Source organism: Sphaerodactylus townsendi, linkage group LG11, assembly GCF_021028975.2.
Source record: "Sphaerodactylus townsendi isolate TG3544 linkage group LG11, MPM_Stown_v2.3, whole genome shotgun sequence".
Classification (NCBI taxonomy): domain Eukaryota; kingdom Metazoa; phylum Chordata; class Lepidosauria; order Squamata; family Sphaerodactylidae; genus Sphaerodactylus; species Sphaerodactylus townsendi.
In genome coordinates, this window is record NC_059435.1 from 35,428,159 (window position 1) to 35,449,940 (window position 21,782).

Consider the following 21,782-nt stretch of genomic DNA (forward strand, 5'->3'; position numbering starts at 1 on the left):
CCATGGATGTTGTTGTCGTTATTTCAACAGAATTGAACACTCTTATAGAGTGAGACCTATATCACTGGGGCAGCTCAATTTCATGGTCACTTTCCACAACATCACTTGTATTATTTGCTTGTTCTCTATCAGGCTTCCACTATGTGAGAGGAAACATATACCTGAGAATTTTTAGTTTTGATTTGCATTGCTCAGTCATCAGATAAATTCAGAATTTGATTTTAAATTTGCAATATATATTTATTGATTCTACTTAAAAATGGAAAGTTTTCTATGGAAAAAAAAATCACTGGAAAATTTTCTGGCTCCCAGCTCTGGTGCATGACAGCAGAGGCAGAGCTACCAGGGGGCGAGCCCCAGGGTCTCTCGGAAAGTGTAGTTTTCAGCATGAAGGGAACAGGCTGCTTCTCCAGCCTGCACTAAGGTAAGGGGTGAGGTCGGGGGGGGGGGGGCAGGGCCTAGCCACGCCTCTGCATGATGGTGACCACATTGATGCAGTGGTCTACAGAGAGCTTTAGAATTCTCTAAATACCAGGAAACATACGCTGCTTTTCAGTGCCAACGTAATAGTAATGGTAAGAAGGAACTGCAGATGCTTCAGGACTGAGTCCAGAGGGAGAGGCTGAATGCAGGAAGCCAAGGTGACAGGAGCAGATGGTGGCAGTGGAGAAAAGCAGAAGGTATAACAACTGCCATGCTTCAGTGGTAATTTTGTGGTATTGTGCAGAAGGCCATTTGCCAGTGTGTGGTATCAGTGATGTGGAACCTAATGCCAAGCCTGGCTCTACATGGGACAGGTATCCCTGTCCAAAAAGGTCAGATTAATCAATTCAGCAGCAAGTGAACAGGCTCTGCAATTCAGATTTGGGTATCAACTGCATGCATGAATTTCCCTTTCTGGACCAGGGTGACTCCGTTGAAACAGAAGAAAGTTACGGCTTCTGGTGTCTTTAGTCAGAAGTCAGCTGACTTCTTTGAAAACATATTTGCAGAATCATGATCTAGGGAATTCCTTTAGGGATTGTACAAGTTTGTTCATATTCAGTGTTCATGTTCAAATTCAGTTCAATGAAAACACACTCCCCCACCCATCACTCACAAACTGAAACCCTTTGAGGCAGGAAGATGAAGGGATCCTGTTGATAAAAATTAATGTCAAAAGCTCCATTGAACATACAAAATCATTCCAGAGTGCTCTGTTTTGTTGGCTAAATGTTCTACAAGGAAACATAAATAGCCTAAAAATACTTCTAAAACAATTAATAATTCAAAAAAGGAATGAGTTCTATAAAAGCATTCATAGTATTAATGGATGCTTACTATTCATTAAAGTGGGATGTTATCCAGGAGTTAGAAAAAAAGGAGGCGAAAGACTTGCTGGAGCTGTGAATCTGTAAACTTTTCCTCTGCCATAAAATCCCTTTTGTATAGTAAATGTGGTAGAAACATATGTAATTTATTTGTAACCTTTCCAGAACAGAGTCCTCATTTCTCTCAGGGACAACTGCAGTTGATGCTGAAAATGTGTTTCACATTGCTACATTTAAAACAAAACCCTAATCTTCTTCAGTGCTTCTTATGAGACAGGATGCCACACTGGGAAATCATTTGTTTTCTTTATCTGTCTTTCTCCATAACTCTTCTACTGTAATGTTCAACAAATATTTAAGTGCCAGCATGAAGCGGATTATTGTTAACATGTTGCAGGGAAATTGCACAGTGCTAAAGCTTGCAATAAAAATAAGCAGAACGCCCACTGTTAATACTCTGTAGTTAAGTGTATTAGCTGCTTTCAAAAGCATTAACTCCCACTCAAATAGCAATGCTATTTTGTCCAATCTATTACACTCAGACACTTAAAAAAAGTGGCTGGGGACTATCTGAAATCTTTATGCCCATGTGCAGCATACTCAAAAAATTGTTTTAACAGAACTGAAAACTGAGTAACTGCAGGATTTCATACTTGTGTATAAGTAAAAAGCACATGCACAAACACACACACACACACACATACACATACACTCACGGGAACCACATCTTTCAAGATCTGTAGCTATTTTAAATGGTCTAGCTTTTTCCTGTACATCTGAAACATAGTTACCTGGATTTCACTGAAAATTTCACTGGTGGAAGAGAACCGGGAAAACAAAATGTAGGCTATGAGGAAGGAATTGAACTGAGTGGAAAAGCAGAAAGAAGAGAGGTTAAAACACAAGACGGTTAAGCACATCACACAGGACAACAGGAGAGGCAAGTGAGGGGATTAACAAGATGCTGGATAGCAGGCAAGAAAGACACTGCAACTGTTTAGACCAGAAAAGATCAGCTAAGCCCAATCACAGGCTTCAGGGGTAGGATAAGCAAAGCAATCCTGCTTTGGGACAATGGAATGAGCTACCCCAAACAGATTGATGAGAAAAAGTATGATCCTTGTCATCTTTAAAAGCCTTTTCTGCACATTACTTTGATTTCACGCCCTTATCTCTATGACTAAAGTTAAGGGCATACATTCTAATTCAAACTGTAGTTTTCTGTACTGCATTATTAGGGAATGGTTTGCTGCAACCTAAGCAGATTTAATATCCTTCTATACCCATTCCATTCAACTCTGCTTAGGAGTCCACTGCAAATGTAGTAAACCAAATCTCACAAACAAAACAAAGAGTGGTATGATTTTATCTCCCACCAGTCCACCAGACTTTTCCCTGTAGTTATCTAATTTTTCCTTTCATATTTGTCTGAGGACCAAAAATCATAATAACTAAAGCTTGACAAGGTCATAATTATAACTTTTATCAGATTCATACATCAGGCAAGAATTTTTAAGAAACATATTGCATAATCTTGCCATTATGGTGATTAGAATAAAAAACAAACCTACTATCGTGGAAGGATCCATTGAATACTTACTGTGAAGGGTCTTTCTACTGTAGGTAAGGGGGACATCTCAGATGGGTGTCTTCTCCACCAATAGCAAGGAGGCAGGAACTCGTCATAATTTTAGCCGTGTCACTTCCTGTCCATTGCCGAGGCCATCTTTAATCAGTATCCGTATGACCTAGCAGTTTGTTTTACAGTTTTGAAGTGACCAGACGATAATGTTAGTAACAGAACAAAATAACAACTGATAACGAGAGGCTCAGGTGTGTGCTAACCAACATTCAAACTATGTACAAGGCATCGGGGACTAATAAGGACCAGGGGGGGTCGAGATGTCCCCCTTACCTACAGTAGAAAGACCCTTCACAGTAAGTATTCAATGGATCCTTCTACTGTAGGTGGGGGACATCTCAGATGGGACCTCCCCGAGCAGTGTCCCGAATTAGGGTGGGTCCATCAGTCCCCGATGATATGTTCTAGCACTCTGCGGCCGAAAGCAGTTTCCGCTGAGGCTAGTGAGTTCATTTTATAGTGCCTAATAAAAGATGAGCTTGACGACCAAGTGACCGCTTTGCAGATTTGTTCGACTGATGCTCTATTTTGGAATGCAGCATTCGTTGCTGCACTGCGTATTGAATGTGCAGTGACGCCCAAAGGTATTGGTAGTGAGGCAGATTTGTACGCTTCAATGATTGTGGCCTTTAAGGTCGTGCTTATAGCTGCTGTGGACATCGGAGCGCCTATGTTAGGAGAGTTGACGTTGATTAAGAGATTCTCAGTTTTGCGGATGTCTTCTGTTCTGATTATGAAGGCTTTTAGTGCCCTCCGGACGTCCAATGTATGCCAAGCCTCCTCTTTAGGGTGAGAAGGGTTGGGCATGAAATTAGGTACTACAATTTCCTGTTGTAGGTGGAATTTTGAATAGACTTTAGGGACGAAGGTTGGGTCCAGGCGTAGGACTACTCTGTCTTTAAAGAATATGCAGAGCTTTGAGTTGACTGATAGTGCTCTGATTTCTGAGACCTTGCGGGCTGATGTTATAGCGAGTAGGAAAAGAGTTTTCATCTGTACCCATCGTAGAGGAATGGTTTGGATTGGTTCGAATGGGGGTTTGGTTAGGGCTATTAATACCACGTGTATGCGCCAGGAGGGAAATCGGTGTACCACAGGTGGCTGGGACAATTTGACTCCCCTGAGAAAGTTCGTCACATCAGGATCATTCGAAATGGGTTTGCCATCTATCACTTGGCACACTGTTGATAATGCCGAGATTTGCCTTTTTAGGGTGGCGCAAGGCAAGCCCTTTTCGAACCCCTGTTGGAGGAAGTCTAGAATGTTGCCTATAGATGGAGCTTCCGGGTCTAGTTCTCGTGGGTGGCACCACCTGACGAAGGTCCTCCAGGATGTGTTGTAGATGTTGACTGTCGAGCGCCTACATGCTGCCAGTATGGTGTTTGTAACCTTAGCTGAATAGCCCCTTTGTCTCAATTTTCTCCGTTCACACTCCACGCGGTCAGCTTGAGCCAACCTGGATCTTGGTGGGCTATAGGACCCTGTGTTAGCAGGTTGTGGGATATTGGTAGAGTTAGAGGCTGGCGTGTAGACATCTCTAAGAGTGTGGAGTACCATGGTCTTCTGGGCCATTGTGGCACGATGAGGATGACCTGAGCTTTCTCCAACCTGATTTTTCGGAGGAAACGTGGAATCAGTGGGATCGGCGGGAAGGCATATAACAGCTGGCGTGGCCAAGGGGCTGTGATGGCATCCACTTGGGTTGCCTTTTGATGGTAATATCTGGACATGAATTGAGGAAGTTGGGTGTTGTTCGCTGTGGCGAACAGGTCCATTTTGGGTTGACCCAGTTGTTGGCAAATGTCCTGGAAAACCTGTGGGTAGAGCCTCCACTCGCCCTCTTGTACCTGCTGTCTGCTCAGCCAGTCTGCTTTTTCGTTTTTTATCCCGCGGATGTACTGTGCCTCGATTGACAGCAGATGTTTTTCTGACCAATTTAGGACTTTCAGAGCTTCTTTGTGTAGTCTTGGGGATCTCGATCCCCCCTGGTTGTTTATATACATCTTGGTAGAGATGTTGTCTGTTCTCACTATTAGGCGTTGAAGGTTGATTTCTGTGTGGAAATGTTGTAAGGCCAGGAACACCGCTCGGGTCTCCAAGAGGTTGATGGGGAGTGATGCTTCTTGTTTCGACCAAGTGCCTTGGGCGAACTTTTGGTTCAAGGTGGCCCCCCATCCCGACAGACTGGAGTCTGTGAATAGTTGAAGTCTGTCGCCGTGAAGGTAGCACTTTCCCTTTTTTAGGTTGTTTTTGCAAATCCACCATTTGAGACTGTCTGACCTGTGGCGTTAGGTAAAGTTTTTTGTCTTTCTTTTGGGTAATATCCAGCTGGAAAGGTCTTAACAACAGTTGCAGTGGTCTGGCATGTAACCGTGCCCATTGATTCAAGTCTATTACAGAAACGAGCAGGCCTAGAAGGCTCGCCAACTGCAAGAGATTTGGTCGGGGAGTGTCTAAGATTTTTTGTGACAGGTTTTGTATTTTGTGAATTTTTTCTAGAGGAATGTATAGGGAGTTTTTTGTGGTATCTATGATTGCCCCTAGATGTTCCAGCTTCTGAGTTGGCAGGAGGGAGCTTTTGTCCGAATTTATGAGGAATCCGTACTGTTGTAGTGTTTGTTGTACCCTGGCAATGTCCTGTATTCCCTTGCCTCTGTTTTGGGACCTTATTAGAAGGTCGTCTAAGTAGGGATGTATATGTATTCCCTCTTCCCTGAGTTGTATAATGGGGCCCAGTAGAACCTTTGTGAACGTTCTGGGATCCGTGGCTAATCCGAATGGCAAGGCCCTGAACTGGAAGTGGGCGTTCCCTACTGTGAACCTGAGGAATTTTTTGTGAGCCGGATTGATAGGCTTCCTCAGATCCAGGGAGGTTAGGAATTCTCTGTGTCTCAGAGATAGAGTGATGGATCGGAGGGATTCCATTTTGAATTTTGGTAGTCGAATACATTTGTTGACGAAGCGGAGGTTTAACACCGCCCTGGATTCCCCATTTCGCTTGGGAACTGTAAAAAAGTGAGAATAGGTCCCTAATGACCTCTCCGGGGGGGGGGGGGGGCCGGTTCTACCGCTTGTATTTCCAACAGGTGTGAGACTGCTTCTAATGTTCTTTTGGCTTTTGTTGGATTCGAGGATAGCGGAGACGGAATTTCAAAAAAATGGTCAAAGAAATTTAAAGAAAGAGTCTATTACGTAGCCAATACCATCCCACCTCTTATGTCCACTAAGTCTATAATAATGTTCCTTGCCAAACTATTAGAAAATTAACAAAAGCGTCAAACTGGGGATTCCCGAAAGTCATTGTTTATTTTTATCTAGTTTAGAAACCTCTTTCCTTATTTTTGGAATGTCTTGGAAAGAAGTTTTACCCTGAAAGGAATTTAGGTTTTACCATGAGCTACGGCTGTTGTCTCTAATAAATCTAGGAAGAGTTTTGTGTGCTCTGAGAAAGTGGTCGCATTAAGGCCTCCCTCTTGTGGATTGAGAGGCACGATCCTGTCTAACTGATTTTGGCATAGCTTTTTTCTGATCTTTTGTTTGGATCAGTACCTGTTCCAGTTCTTTTCCGAATACTTGTTCCCCGTAGTAGGAATAGGCTGCCACTGCGTTTTTAGACTGCATGTCCGCCTGCCATGGTCTTAGCCAAGTGTTGCGCCTAGCTACCATATTGGAAGCTATGGTTCTAGCCACCATGGCAATGGCGTCAAGTGTGGCGTCTGCAATGAATGCGTTGGTGATGAGTACTCGCTCAATGCCTTCTCTGACAGCAGTGTGTTCTGCTGGGATCATGTCTAAAATTCTTTTGTTCCATACCAAAGTAGCTCTGGCCACCGTGGAGGCTGGAGTCAGTGCTTTGATGGCTGCTGCCAGCCAATCGTGGGATCTACGTAGCGCCGCCTCAGACCTTCTGTCTAGAGGGTCTTTGATATTGCTTTCTCCCTCTTTTGCTACTAGTGCACCCGAGTGGAGTACTGCTATGGGCGCTTCCACTGCTGGGACTTTAAGCATCGTATGAAATTGCTGTGGTAGCAGATAGACTTTCTTGTAAGCTGGAGGGAGACCCTTTCTGCCAGTGGGATTAAGCCATTCGCGTTGAATGCGCTTAACAAAGTATTCTGGGACTGGGAAGAATTTGTGTGACTCCGCATCTGGGGGAAAGTAGTCCGCTTTTCCCTTAGGGTAGCCTTTAATGGGTTTAGAGGAGTTGTTGGTTTTATCAGGTGCTGGAGGTTCTTCTGCATCTGCCTGGTCCTGGAGGTCCAGGGCTGAGATAGTTTTGTTTATTAGGAGTTGAATATCCTCCTGTTTGAAGAATTGTGGGGATAGATCAGTTTTTTCAATGGTAGGTTCCTCAGTATCTGAGAACCTAGCCCCTTCTACTCCTTCTTCTTCCTCCCCTTCTAAATCCTCTTCCTCTTCATCCTCTTGTAAGGCAAGAGGGTCTCTATACTGTGGGTTGGTCGCGTTTCCCGCAGAGCAGGTGATGGCTCTGGAGGGGGGAGGGGGGTTGTTATTTAGGGCGGCTCTCCGTTCCCTATCATCTAGCACTCTCTCGATTTGTTCTCTGAGCATTAGTGCAAAGTCGGCGGGAGGCGCACGCTGCCAGGCGATGAGATCGTCATTCACGCCTCCCTGGGTGTGTGCGAGCGCCTCCGGCTGATCCGGGTCGCTCTCTTCCCTCCCCGATAGCCCGGGTCCCTGGTACTTGCGTTTCTTGTGTCGTCGTGCCCTCCGCCGCATCCACGGGTGGAGGGGTAGACGGCGGGTTGGCCCAGCACTCCGTGGCCCTGACGGGGTAGGAGGAACTGGCCGGGGAGCCGCCGCTAGCGGCCACGCCCTGGGAATGCGCTGAGCTCCCAGGCAGCTTCTTCTTAGCCTTCTTGGGCGCCGGAGGTCCCTCCGCGTGCCCTGCTGCCTTGCCGTTCTTTCTGATTGCTGGCAGCTCTTCCAAGCTGGTAGCGTGTTTGCGCCCTCCTTTGGCAGCGCGAGTGCCTTCGGCTGCCGATTTGGCGAAGGCTTGACGCGGCAGAGTAAACGAGCCCGACGCCATGTTGGTTTTTGGCGGGCCGTTGAAAAAGGCGGGAAGTCGACTTTTTCCCCCTTTTGGGGTTCGCCGCGCTTGCTCGACGCAGTTCTTGGTAGAGCTAGGCTTTTTTGTTGTTTTGGAGTTGTTGCCGCATCAAACACACCCCAAACACACACACACACACGTTAAATACACAAGAGCCTCTCAAAATCACTAGCACTCCCTGCTAGGCAGGAAAAAATACTGATTAAAGATGGCCTCGGCAATGGACAGGAAGTGACACGGCTAAAATTATGACGAGTTCCTGCCTCCTTGCTATTGGTGGAGAAGACACCCATCTGAGATGTCCCCCACCTACAGTAGAAAGTGATTGGCAAGAAGTTTTGCCTCAATTTCTGGTGCAGTACCTTCTATCCATATATCTGTATGAATTAACCATTGTTTTTGTATAATACCACTCTACATTATACCATATTGGTATCCTATCCCTCCTCCTAAGAATTTCTAGGGTCACACATGAGGCCACTATTTTTTACCTTTAAAGAAGTGAGATGCTTTTAAATAATGATGCCCAGGGCTCCCAGTATGCTTTGCAGCTCAGATTTTTGTTGTTGTTCTTGTTACTGAACAAGCTCCCAGCTCTGAGGAAATGCAGGTTTTCTGTTACTAAGTTAGGCTTGAAGGCACTGTTTTCCTAGCCAGAACAAGAACTATCTCCGACCTGCCTACTGCCAGGACCATTTTGAAAGTTTCCTTCCCACCTCAAATCTTGAATGGATGTGTGAAATTTTATATTTCTAAATCTCATCTAACCTCAACAATTCCAGTAAAGACCAATATAGTAAAATTATTATGGCAAATTAAAGTAAAATCAACAGAACTGAACAAACAAAATTAAGCTACTGATGTCCCAGAATTCTGATACTGGAACTCTTATCGCAGATAAAGAAATCTGAAATTGAACAAATCTTATGCTTTATACAATAAAGTCACTGAGCAAAAATAATGTAAACTCATATGCAAATACAATATAGGTAGTGAAAAGGATAAGATGAAATAGAGGTGTTCTCTTGTAAATGTGCAAAGTATTCTCCAATGTTCCATGGAGTGATATGAAAAGATTTATCACTCTCCAACACTACTATATTTTTGTAAATATGTGCTGAATAAAGCTCAGCAAATACAAGCTGCAAAACCAAATCCTTCAGTTTATTTGCACAAGAGATACACACATAGCCTTTCTAGTATCTCCAAAACAGCACCTCTCTTGCCATCCACTTTCTAATGTCCTCTGCTAACGTTTGCATTTCTATTATAGACAGGCATTTCAGTCTTACAATAAGAGTACTTTCCATCCCAACCCCTTTCTACTTTACTTGTAGTCACTATCAAATTGTAAAATTTTTACAATGACTTTTAGTGGCATTCTTGTACTTTTCTGTTTGTTTTCTGCCAACAGTAATGTCATTGAACTTTGCTGGTGTATCAAGGTATTTCATACTTGTCTTTGAACAGTAAAATAAAGACTAAAACAAATGACCCATAGATGCAAGACTTACAAGACAGAGGGCACTTTCGCACATGCAGAATAACAGTTTCAATCCACTTTCAAAGCACTTTGCAGCTGGATTGTACTGTGTGAAATAGCAAAATCCACTTCAAACAATTGTGAAAGTGGATTGAAAGTGCATTATTCTGCATGTGCAAAAGTGCCCAAAAAGAAACATAACCAATGAACCTTGTTGTGAAACCTATCTGAAGGCCAAAGTTGGGGGGGGGGGGGTTTCCCCCCTTCTTCTTTTTAGTCCTTTAAAGTAGCTTTCCTTTTGAAAGATATACAGTCTGTGTTAACAAACAGATTAAAGAACTCAGGAGAGGGAGCTTCTGAACTGTATGACTCGATACCATATGGTTTTTTATGCCTTCAAGTTATATCGGTCTAACCATACAATACCCATGGCCTAAATCTCCCTTTTTGTTCCTATTACCATACCATTAGAAAAACTGCTAATTTTTACACAGCAAAATACCCAGTTGCTTTATTTTGTAAAGATTCAACATTATTTGTAAGTTATAAGTTTCATTTTTAAAAAAGTGTTTGTATCCCTAAGCATATAAAAACTGCTAATTGAAAAGTTAATCATTCATAATGCACATGGCAATCTATCTTTCAGCACACATCATGCACTAATGTTCCCAGGAGCTAATTAGGAAAACAATAGAAGTGTCATAAAAATCTATAAGACTGAAATAGTTGATAAGCCTTTAATCTGAGGCCGTTAAGCGCATCCAGCCCAGTCGCCTCCACGCCGGGCGCCAGAGTTTCACCGGCGTAGATTCGCTCGCATCGAAGCCGCGGCGAAGCAGGCGGTAGGGGAGGTCGGTTAGAAGGCATGGCTCCTCAAGATCGGGAGTCGCCAGCTCACTTCCACGCTTCTGGTGGAAACACAGCCCGACGTTGCCCTCCCACCCCTGAGGTCGGAGGACAGTGTGGGCGGGCTACATCACCGCAGATCTAATTTGAAGACACGGTAAGTGGGAACATGTTCTCTGCGGGCGCTGTTCGCACTGCCAGCCAAGAAGACGCCTTCCTCAACAAACAACCCCTGCTGGTTGTTGTTTGTATGCCTGAGGTCGCCCCCTGGCGGGAGGGAAGCGATATCGCCGCTGTTGGGCGCTTGCAGCAGCGGGCGCCAGAACGGGGCGCATTCAGCGGCGCGCACTTCCCAGGTCGTCAGATTTGGGCCGTGCATAAACGGCCTGACATATTTAATGTTAAGGGTATTTTAGCAGCATTCTAACATTGCTAGCAAGGTAACAGCTTGACAAAGAGTTTCAGATTTTAGCACCTGGAATCCGTTCTGCTTTAATCATATCAGTCATCAGAAAGATTGTATTTCACAAAGGCAAAACACTACAAATTGATTTCCAGAGTGTTATATTATTAATAGAAAATTCAAATAACCACATTCAGAAGAATGTTTCAGATGTGTAAAAGGGCTCAAAGTCTGACCACAGGTTAATATAAGTCAGAGGAAGGTGATAGGATGAAAGTATTGCTTAAATAGGAATCAGGGGTGTGCAAACATTTTTGTGCTTCTAACAGCTCCACCCATCTCTAGTGTGAGAAGCGAGGTGCTCTTCAATGTGTAAAGGTGTTCATGAAAAACATACAGTTTTAGCTTAACCCTTGTTAACATATTAAGAACCTGGTTTTATTAATTTACTTGCTTCATTTATCACCTTCCTTTCTCAACAAGACTCCAAGGAGGATTATTAAATATAAAAACAATCCAAATTTTATGTTGATATTATTTATCATCTCTCACTGAGACTCAAGAAGCATTGTGTGTGTAAAGTTATGGCGGCCCCAGCAAGGTACTTTTAAGGCGAGTGAGAAGCGGGGGTGGTTTTCCATTGCCTTCCCCTGCAGAACCTTCTTTGGTGGTCAAGGCGGATTACATGGTGTAAATCAATAAAATAGGGTATTCAATAAACACTGCAATAGGATTTTAACTGCAGAAATCTGAAACCAAAAAAAATCTGAAAGAGCTAAAACAAAGCATTAATAAGACATGTTATATGATGCAGAATAGAATAGAATACTTTATTTACGGTCAATGACCAAATATTATATGATACAGAAATTGCATAGTATGATCAATATAATACTTTCAATAAACAATGCAATAGGACAAGGATTAAAGCAAAGATCATAAGTTTTGTCTGTGAAAAAACACATTCTTATAATCAAATATGCTGCCTTTATGCATATAGAACTGGAAGATAAGAGAACCCTAAGAGGAAAACTTTTAAGACAGGATTGTTTCGATTGCATCCTTGATTATAGGATTAACCAGAGCTCATTTACATAGTAGGCTAACATCAGTTAAAATAAACTGGTTTGGGCAGTTAGCTCATAGTGCACAATGCTAAATAAATAAAGATTTCCTTTTCAAAGTATTCCCATGGTTTTTAAGATATTGGCTTAAATCCAACGACTGCTTTATATTAAGTTTTCCTCCGCCAGAGCAAGGTTTCTTCCCTGGAACAAGGCTCTTGTGGTAGGAGTCACTAGATTCAACCCAACAAATCTGCAATTTATTAAAAATATATCAAAATAATTTCTCCCTGTCAATGTTATTTGTAATCAAAAATATCATAATCTAGCCTGTCAATGCAGAAGCAATTTGGATGAGGAATTACATGTATCAGGGTTATAGTGGACAAAAAGGGAAGATTTCTAGCTGTAAAATTTTGGTTAAACTGGACAGCCTCTAGGAAGTAAGAAACAAATTGAGTAATTAGTGATTAAGCAAGCCAATGCAGGAATGTCTAGAAAACTGGAGAATTCTTTGCAAAATAATAACCTGAAGACAAACTGCCATGTGAAGCAAAATGGCAAGTTCAGAGGAAGAAGCACATGCATGTTGCTAAATTTTGCTTACTATGAAAGTAAACTCATTTTGGACAAGATGAGCTAAAGATACTGTTGCAATAAGAGTTTAGTGGCACTTTTGGCCTGCTTGTTGAAATCAATAGAATTTTTTTCTATTAATATGGACCATCTGGCCTGCAGAAGCTCTAGCAGTCTAGGCTGTGAGAAACCAAAAGAGACGCTATCCCAAGAAACAAAGGTTAGTTCTCTTCTCTCCGACTCCAGTGCCATAGGAGCAAAGTCAGGCATTACAATGGGTTTGGTACATCAGTGTTTCTGATACTGTTTTAAATATAAAACTTGGTCCATTTATTATTATGTATGGAAAGTAACCTTTTTTCATCCATACATGGCAGAAGGACTTCATTAGCTTCTATATATCACGTTAGATTATGTGCAAGTCAACAAACACTTCAATGAATGGCTAATGTTGATAGCCATTCAAAGAAGTGAAAGACCAGGAAAAAAATGGTAAAATTCAAAGGGACGCTGTTTTTTCTCTCAAGGGCTTTATTTTTTTTTCTGATGAAAAATATTTTTACAACATATTTTTTTTCTTTTGAATGCTTTAAAAGACAAGGTTTTACTCCCCTGGCATGAAAATATTTATGGAAGACATATTGTTTAAATGTGAATAGTTCTGGTAGCAATTAATATGCTATAATTTCAATGATGAATAACTTCATGGAATGACATCACATCATGATGTTTACTAGGCAGACTGGATTTATGGGGTGATTTGCCACTGCCTTCTACACTTGTCTACACTTTACCCAGCAAGCTGGGTACTCATTTTGCTGACCTCAAAAGGATGGAAGGCTGAGTCAACCATGAGCCAGCTACCTGAAACCAACCTCCATTGGCTTCAAACTCAGGTCATGAGCAGAGCATATACTTCAATTCTCTCCAAAATTTCCATTTAAAAAAAACCTGGAGGGATATGTCCCTCCAGCCTCAAAGCTTCCAGAAATATTACATTATTATTATTATTATTATTATTATTATTATTATTATTATTATTATTATTATTATTATTATTATTATTATTATTATTATTATTATTATTAATATAAATGGCAGGGGAAGATTCTATAAGCTCACTATGGAAAAAAACCTTTAGTCTGGTGTTGTAATCATCAGGAGGATTTAATGCAATTTTTCTTTCTAAAGCAATGAGACCATAGCTGCTGTCTGCCATTCAGACATATGAAATGAGTATTTCTTCAGTAGTGATATGGCAGAAATAGATCTATATGTAAGAAGTGAACTGTGTTGATATGAAAAAGCAAAAGAACAATTGCTATAATTATAATTACATTATAATATAGACCTATGAGCAACAATGTGCTGCTTGGTTTTGATAAAGCTTCACGTGGAATACCACGTCCATTTCTTGCCACCACATTTTCAGAAAGTTACCAGAGAGGATCTATTTTTGAAAAGCTATAAACATTTGTAGAAAATTCAGAAAACAAAGACAAAGGTTGTTGTTTTTTTTGACGGCACATCATAGCTGACTTATGGTGACCCTGGCGGGATTGGGGCCAGCTGAGAGGAGAAGGGGGAGAAGTGTGGGGGTGATTTTGCACCCCCCATGGGCACTATTCCCTCCTCCCCATGCCGACTCAGATGAACCAAGTTGGCGCAGGGGAGGCATGGGGGGGGCAAAATTGCCCCCCACATGGCACACCCTCCTCCCCCATGCTGACCCGGGAAATTTTGCACCCCCATGTGACAGGATGGTGTACGCCCAGGGACATGTGACCCCACAAGTCCCTGTGGGTGCTCCACCCCTGCTCGTGACTTAAGACATACAACTTCAGAAAAAGTAAAGTTATTCAGCAATGCTCTCAAATCAGCATTTTATTTTGGGTCTCATTTCCCATCAAAACCCTTTAGTTTAATTAAAGATCATATAACATGTTTTCAATTGTATAATAAAATGTCTTTCTTTAGACTTACATAAAATTAGTCAATAACAAAAGAAAGCCAACATAGTTTATATCCTCAGAATATAGAATTTAAAAAAAATCTTATGCTTCCATCAATACATTTTGCTTTCCCTTAATCTAATATGCTTTCCTACACAAAATCAAGTTGATTTTATAGCACTTTTGACTTTCAATACTACATACTGGTTGGGATGATGACCTTCTCAAAGGCATTACTGAGGGTGAGGGACCTGTCACTTGGGAAGGACGGGAGAAGAAGAGTTCAGTGAGGGAATTGAAGTAGGCAAAATCACTTCTCCCTCCCACCAGCAGAGCCTCTTTCTCCTATGGTTGGGAGAAGATATATCCCATTAGCTTAATCTTTTAAGACATTTCTTCTGGAAGAGATTATCATCACATCTGTCTCCATCTAAGGTAGCATGATTCCATTGTACAAACAACAGAAGGGATGAACAAGGAAATCCAGCCCCCAAAAGAATTTCCTTCACAGAAAGTACCTTGAAGCAATCCTTTCAAGCTTCTGGTGCTTTTGTATTTGGGGAAAAACTATTCATTCAGAATGGCACTTTGAAAAATGGTACTCTAAGGACATGGATCGGAACAGTATTTGCTTAAAAACACCTTTTGTAAACTTACAGCTTTTAGAGTTAGGAATCTTTACTACTTCTCTGCTGCCAGTGAAAAACGCACTGGTGAGACTCATGCTATAAGAACTTAGCATTGCAAAAGGTTTTAACCAAAACTCTGTGTATTTAACTATTGCTATTACATGTTACATGCAACCCAGATTCTCATGAGTCACAGCTTTATTACACCTTGTTTCCCAAAGCCTAGAAAGATAAATGTACAGATCTCTTCAAATTGGCTGATGAAATTCTTCCACTGGGCTCACTAAACACTAATATTAGCTATGGTAAGTGTTAACAAGGGTTTATTCTTACTTGGAATTTTAAATCAGCTTCAAAAACTGGACAAGAATTCAAACTAATGAAAGAACAAAATGGTTATAAAGGCTGATGAAACTCTTTGCCTAGGAAAAGCTGATGTAGTAAGAAGCAGAGGGACTATCAAGAGGAAGTATGCAATTCTGTGGCCTATTCCTGAGCCCTTAATCTACATTGATATACTCTGTACCACCAAAAGATAAAAATGTGGTTCTGTGTTGTTTGGAGGAAGAGAAAGTGAAAACAATGTGCTTCTCCTGTAGAAAGACAAATGGTTGCCAAGGAAAAAAAAAACCTGTATCTCTGTAATCCTTTGGGCTATCACAATGGCTTCAACTGAATTCTGTTCAGTGGCCTTTGAGGATTCTCCCCCACTAATCAGTTTTTAAAATTTGGACCCCCCCCTTTTTCCAAAATTGCCACAGCAAGTAAAAATGCCTACATCTCTGGAATCCCCTGGCCTATCACAGTGGTTTTAACTAAGGCCCCTTCCACATGGGCCAATGAACCCTGGACAACAACAAGTTAAACCCAGTGTGTGTCTCTGTGTGCGTGTGAACTTCGAATGGTTCCTGCCCCTAAACCAGGTCTGCCCCACATGTCCCCCCAACCCAGATTTTTCGAGAATCGCGATTTTTGCAATTTTTTTTGTTTTAATGCACCTTGCAGCCATGGCCAAGGCTATGGCTGCAAGGTGCATTTGTACAAGAGAAAATGAAAATCGTGATTCTTGAAAACCCCTTCCCCGGCTCCCATCTGTGGAGCCATGCAGGGAAAATGGGCCATATCATGGCCGGGGGGGGGGGGGGCAGTCAGAGAAGGAAAAAAAAAGATGTGCCTTCATGTGAAGGTGCATGCTCTGGCCAACATACTGGCTGTCCACATTAACAGGCCGGGGAGAGGATGGGTTCATGTAACCTGCTTTCCCCCCGCTTTTGTTGGCCCATGCAGAAAGGACCTAAATTCTGCTTGGCGTCACCTAGGAATTCTTCCCCACTCATCACTTTTTCATAACTCAAACCTTCTAATTTCATTGGTTTTCGTGGTCCTAAGATGGCTACTCTATCCTTCCAATATAAAAAAGTCCAAAAACTGGCTGCAGAAATTCAGCAATGAGGTTTGATCTTTCTGTGTGACAAGGTATAATGTTGTCTCTAGTATGCAAACTATTTTTTGCATAACTCTGCATTAAATCATTTTTTTCAACAGATCTTCATTCTGGTTATTGCACTATCTAGGATATTTATGTCTCCAGTGGCTCAATATGTGCAAGAAGTTAAACAACAATTCCATGAAATGCTATAAAATATACTTTCCACCTTTTGCCATTTTAGCGAAGGCCTTCAGTTGAAATTCTTTTGATAACACAGTTGTGCAAACAGAAAACAAAATAAGAAAATGCATTTTATTGAACCACCTTGGTAAAATCACTGGGTTCTTAATTTTTATGATTACGCATCAACCTCTGCATGACTTAATACTTCAAAATCAGTAACTTGAGAACAATGAGATTCCTTATATTTTATTATAGCTGTATAAATTTAGCTCTGTTTATCTAAGCAAAATGCATTTATAGTTGTACAATAAAACTGAATCACAATAAAGATAATAAATGTGTTATAATGTATGACATTTGAAAAAACTGGTTATCAATTTACCATTCTGTGATATCTGGTTTTTTTGTTAAAGAAACGACTATGCTCAAGATCACATAATAAAAAGAAAAGTGAAAAAAAATCAATACAGAATTATGATAATCCCTCTGCAAATTATTACAATAGGTAATATGTCAAAGATAATTACTATCTTGCCACATAACAGTCAATTGATTTGGTAATTTATTCCTGATAAATGGATGTCATGGAGCAGAAAGGTTAAAAAGAAAAGAGTCTAAAACACTGGCCTGCATCTTATTTATTGCAACAGTGTTGAAACAACAGCATTAACTATCTCTATTCATATCTTTTAAATCTAGACAGTTGCTATAAAATAAATTTATAATGATATATAATATGCTATTACAGTGGCATTTCTGAAAACAGAAAGTCAGGAAATGACACAAACAAGAGTTGCTGAAAGTCTGTTCTATGGGGTAAGAAGTCATATGAAATTAAATTTGAACTCTGGATTAGGGTAAACACATTCTCTCCCTATCATCACCCCTTCTTGTAATCAACTGCTAAATAATTTTGTGTTCTTTATTTTAAGTAGTAATTTTACAAGATTTTAGAAGACTGAAAAGACCGAGGCTGATCCTGTTTGATGAGCTAAAAGTCTCAGAAAATCCAGTCAAAGAAATTCAGGTGATAGTTCAGGTTTAAAACACCAAATTAGGCTGTATTGGCCTTTAGTTTATTTTATAATGGATCAAGTTCAGTTTCTTTGATCATAATCTATTCATGAATTAATAGCCATGGGTAGTATTTTGTGGAAAATGAAATTATTACAGAATAAATGAAGAGGAGATTTTATTAAGGGAAGATTACCAGAAGCTTAAAACTGACATTTCAAATTGGTAACTATCAATATTTGTTAAAAGATTTTTAGTGCAATCCCAAGGGGGACTCAAAAGGGCTCAGGGGGTAGAATGACCTTTGTGCCGGTGTATTTTTTAGTTATACCAGCATAAGGGCCCATTATGCTGGTTTAGGGCCCAATTACTGCTGCACCGCTTTTGGGACTGACACAATCATACAGCAACGTGTGGTCAGCAAAACTGTGGTGCAGTGTGGCTGTGGACAGTTTGTGGGATGTGGCCACAGTTAGCTCTTTAAACCCTTTTAGCCTGAGAATATTGCATGACAGAAGAACTAAATTGCTACTTCAAAAATCGTGGCTTAGCCATAGCCTACTACTAGAAGGTGAGGTAGGCTTAATGTCACAAAAGGGATGGCTTGTTCTTCAGCACTGTACCCCTTCTCCCCTCCTTCCCAATTAAGCTACTTCTAGGAGGTGGAAGTTGCTCAACTGCCTAGGTAGGAGTTGCGGGAGACTCAACTGTCCAGCAGTGATGTCTTGTTGCACAACATGCATGTGCACCCCATTCTCCCATTTAGGTTGTTGCCTATTAGGTGGGAGAGATTCAACTGCCCAAGGAGATGGCTCAACTGCAGCAGGCATGCTCCCCCATCCCCCCAATTAAGCTGCAGCTAGGAAGTGGGGGAGGCTCAACTGTTCATCAGAGCTCAGCAGAAATGGGTTTTTCTGTAGCATGCAATCCCCTTCCCCAAGATTAGACTGTTGCTAGCAGATGGGGAAGGCTCAAGTGCCCAGCAGAGATGGCTCATTCTGCAGCATGTGCATTCCGTTCTCCTGTGTTCTCCAGTGATTTGTTGTTGAGAATGACACATACTTCTGCAGTAGCATACAGCTACAGTGGTCAGTGGTATAACTAGTGGCTTCTTTCCACTCCCCTGACCTCAGTCAGGTGTCTGGGGCCAGGCTGTGAGGAATGAAAGTTGAGAGTCATTAATGGATAAGGTGTCCATAAAATGGTCCTCTCTGCATCTGGAGACAATGACTGCATGTGGACTGCATGAGCTGGGCATGCCAGTGGATGATTGGAATGGTGCTGTGGGTTAGTGACATTTCCCAAGGAGCAGTGTAAGAACAAGGGTATTCTGATAAATGGGTGATGACCTCAAACTTCATTCACAATGAAAGGTGGGGTAGAAATACTTCAGTAAATGAATGAATAAATGCTCAGTGGAGTGGCAAAATTGGGGTAGGATCCACCCCAGTAAGTATTATTTAAAGTTGCTACTGCCTTCCCTGTCTGAATGGTAAAGGCAGGATTGGACCATTTGGGAGGACAGGTACCTTTGGTCTGTACAATCACGGCTACTTATTTACTAGAAGAGGGAGTACCAAGCAATATCAACCTCCACAGCTTGCCTGATTCAGCCTGAATGAGATGGCAAAGGAAGACAGGGAGTTTCTGCTAAAGCAACTTGCTGGTTACAGGCACTGAAAGGCATACTGTTTGTGACTTCCACAAACCTGGCACATTGGACTACAGTATACATTGTTCAAATTACTGATATTTAGAATAATCAACCAGCCCTTGCTTTTGAAACATTTTGAGACTACAGTTGTGGATATTGTCCTTATGTGTATACAGGAAAAAACCAAGGAAAAATCCTTAAATGTCACAAAACTCAATCTTAATTTAAGTCACTGTGAAAAATCAATCTGCCCACTGCTTTCTTTTAACTGGAGATGCTAAGAACTGAATGGGACATTTTCTACATACAAAGTATGCGGCCTGTTCTGAAATATAGCCCCTTCTCCAAAACCCCAAAGTACAGTTTTATTGCTGCCTGCCCCCAAGGATTTGTTCTATAAATGTGTATTTTTTTAAAAAATATAAAGATACTGGCCTACTATCCAAAGCTACTTCTTGCCTCACAATAATTTTTCACAAAAAACTCTGTCTTCCAGAACAAAATAGAAAAAGAACACAGTGTCACTTATGGATAACTTTCGCACAATCTGACTAAGACTCCTTGAACATGTAAGTTGGAAAGAGTATTTTGTTGGGGAAAGTAGAATTAGCACTGAAATACTGAAATCATGTATTTCCCTTGTGCTACAATTTCTTCAAATGTTAGTTTCCTACTGAAACATACAATCCCAGAAGATGTATGGAATTTCATACTTACCCATGATTTTATGTTTTAAATTTTGTTCTCATTTAGAGAAAATCTGTTGCAAATGCTACACCTTTGGCATTTAAGTCCACATAGATTGGTGAGAATATACAGAAATCCTTACGATACTTTGCTGGTTTTGTGGGTCTGATCATACTGACAACCTGCACGTGTGGTAGCTTGTTTAAGGGCTGGTCATCAGAGGTGGAATGTGTAGAATTCCCTTGTACTTCACAGATAGAATTCCCTTGTTTTGTCAAACAGGCTATTTTGTCAAACTATGTGCCTTGGTTTCGAAAAAGCAATATAACACAATTCTGCATTTAATAACCACAGATAGAATAATGTATATACAAATGGAAAAATGTTACTCATACTACAGCAAAATAGATCATGAAATGCAAGGAAACCTTTATGGCTATTAGATTGACCGCTTTAAAAGAAGGCAATGATACGTCACAACTGGACAAGACCTGGCATTCTTTTTCTTAAAAATTGGTTAGACACATAATTTCTCTCAGCTTTTGCATCTAATGATCTGTAATATGCTTATTTTTCCTTTTGTTTTCCCTGTGTGTGTATGTGGGAGAGAGAAACCTTGTGCATCAGAATTCCACTCTGGATTCTGTTTTTTTTTACTGTAAGGGGGAAATGTTTTACCACTCTTTATATTCAACCTCAAAATAATCTGCCGAGTCAACACATAAAGCATCACATAAATGGGAGTTTGTATGTACTGAACAGATTTTCTGATATCTGATACATGGTTGAAGACAACCAAGCCTATTGAAGTTAGTCAAAAATTAATTTTATGATTAAACAAAAGGTCTGTTAATGTTAATTGTGTTTAAAAGGTATCCCACATATCAATAATAAAGCTGAAATGGAAATGGACGTGGGAGTATTTTGGGTTAGTGAGGCTATTCATATGTCTCTCTGGAAATCTAGGCAGCAGGACTGGGGACAACTTCTGTCTGACACCTTGGAAGGCTGCTGTAAGAGGTGGGACCAGGCCAGTTTCCCTGCCTCCTCCCCCCCTTTAACCTGATCTCAGGATTCCATACCTTAAAGGCACCTTCTGCCCTTATCGGGTTTTTGCAGGAGGAAGAGGGTATTTTAAATTTTCCCTTCACATTTCCTGAAGATTTCTGTGTGTCTGATTTGGCTTTGCTGCTTCTGTAAAAGGCACAGGGGTAAGTCACTTTTATTATTATAGTAAAAACTACAATATTATATTGTTGTGAGTCACGTTACGCAATTCCAGAAAAAAATAAATAAGAATTATTTTAGTTCTCCCCGTTCGCTCCATTCTTATTTCTTTAACCAATGACATTACCACTTGTAGAATCAATTTCACCATGCTTATTGCCATTGTTTGCTCCTAAATCCAGTTAGGGGCATGTACGTGTGATGTGAAATAATCTTAAAAGAATACCTGAGGGTGGAAGCTCAGCTCCAAGACAGATAACATGGCCTATATCAATTCAGCTCAGCAACTTCATTACCTTCATTATCAATTAATAGGGGAAAGCTGACAACTGTACAAATCTTTTCCCCAAGAAGAAAACAGTGCATATTTATATAGGAACTGTTTACAAACATTTCATAATAGATCAGTGATGTTTTGAGATTCTGAGAGGAGTTAAGGATCACCACAGCACAAATTGAGCTTTTTAATTTCATAATTTAATGGGAAGACTGACTGAAATAACTCTAATTTATCACATAGATGACATGCTATTCTTTACATTCGGGAGTATACAAATGTTCAAGGGAACAATTAAAGTTTTATTCTTTGGCACAGTAATAAAGAACCTGATT

At 40.9% G+C, this 21,782-nt stretch overlaps 1 protein-coding gene across 1 annotated transcript in view; it reads right to left on the reverse strand.

Annotated features, from left to right (window-relative positions):
• LOC125440940 (ubiquitin-conjugating enzyme E2 E2) overlaps positions 1-21,782 on the reverse strand; it is a 168,588-nt gene that overhangs the window by 57,840 nt on the left and 88,966 nt on the right. The window lies entirely within an intron of this gene.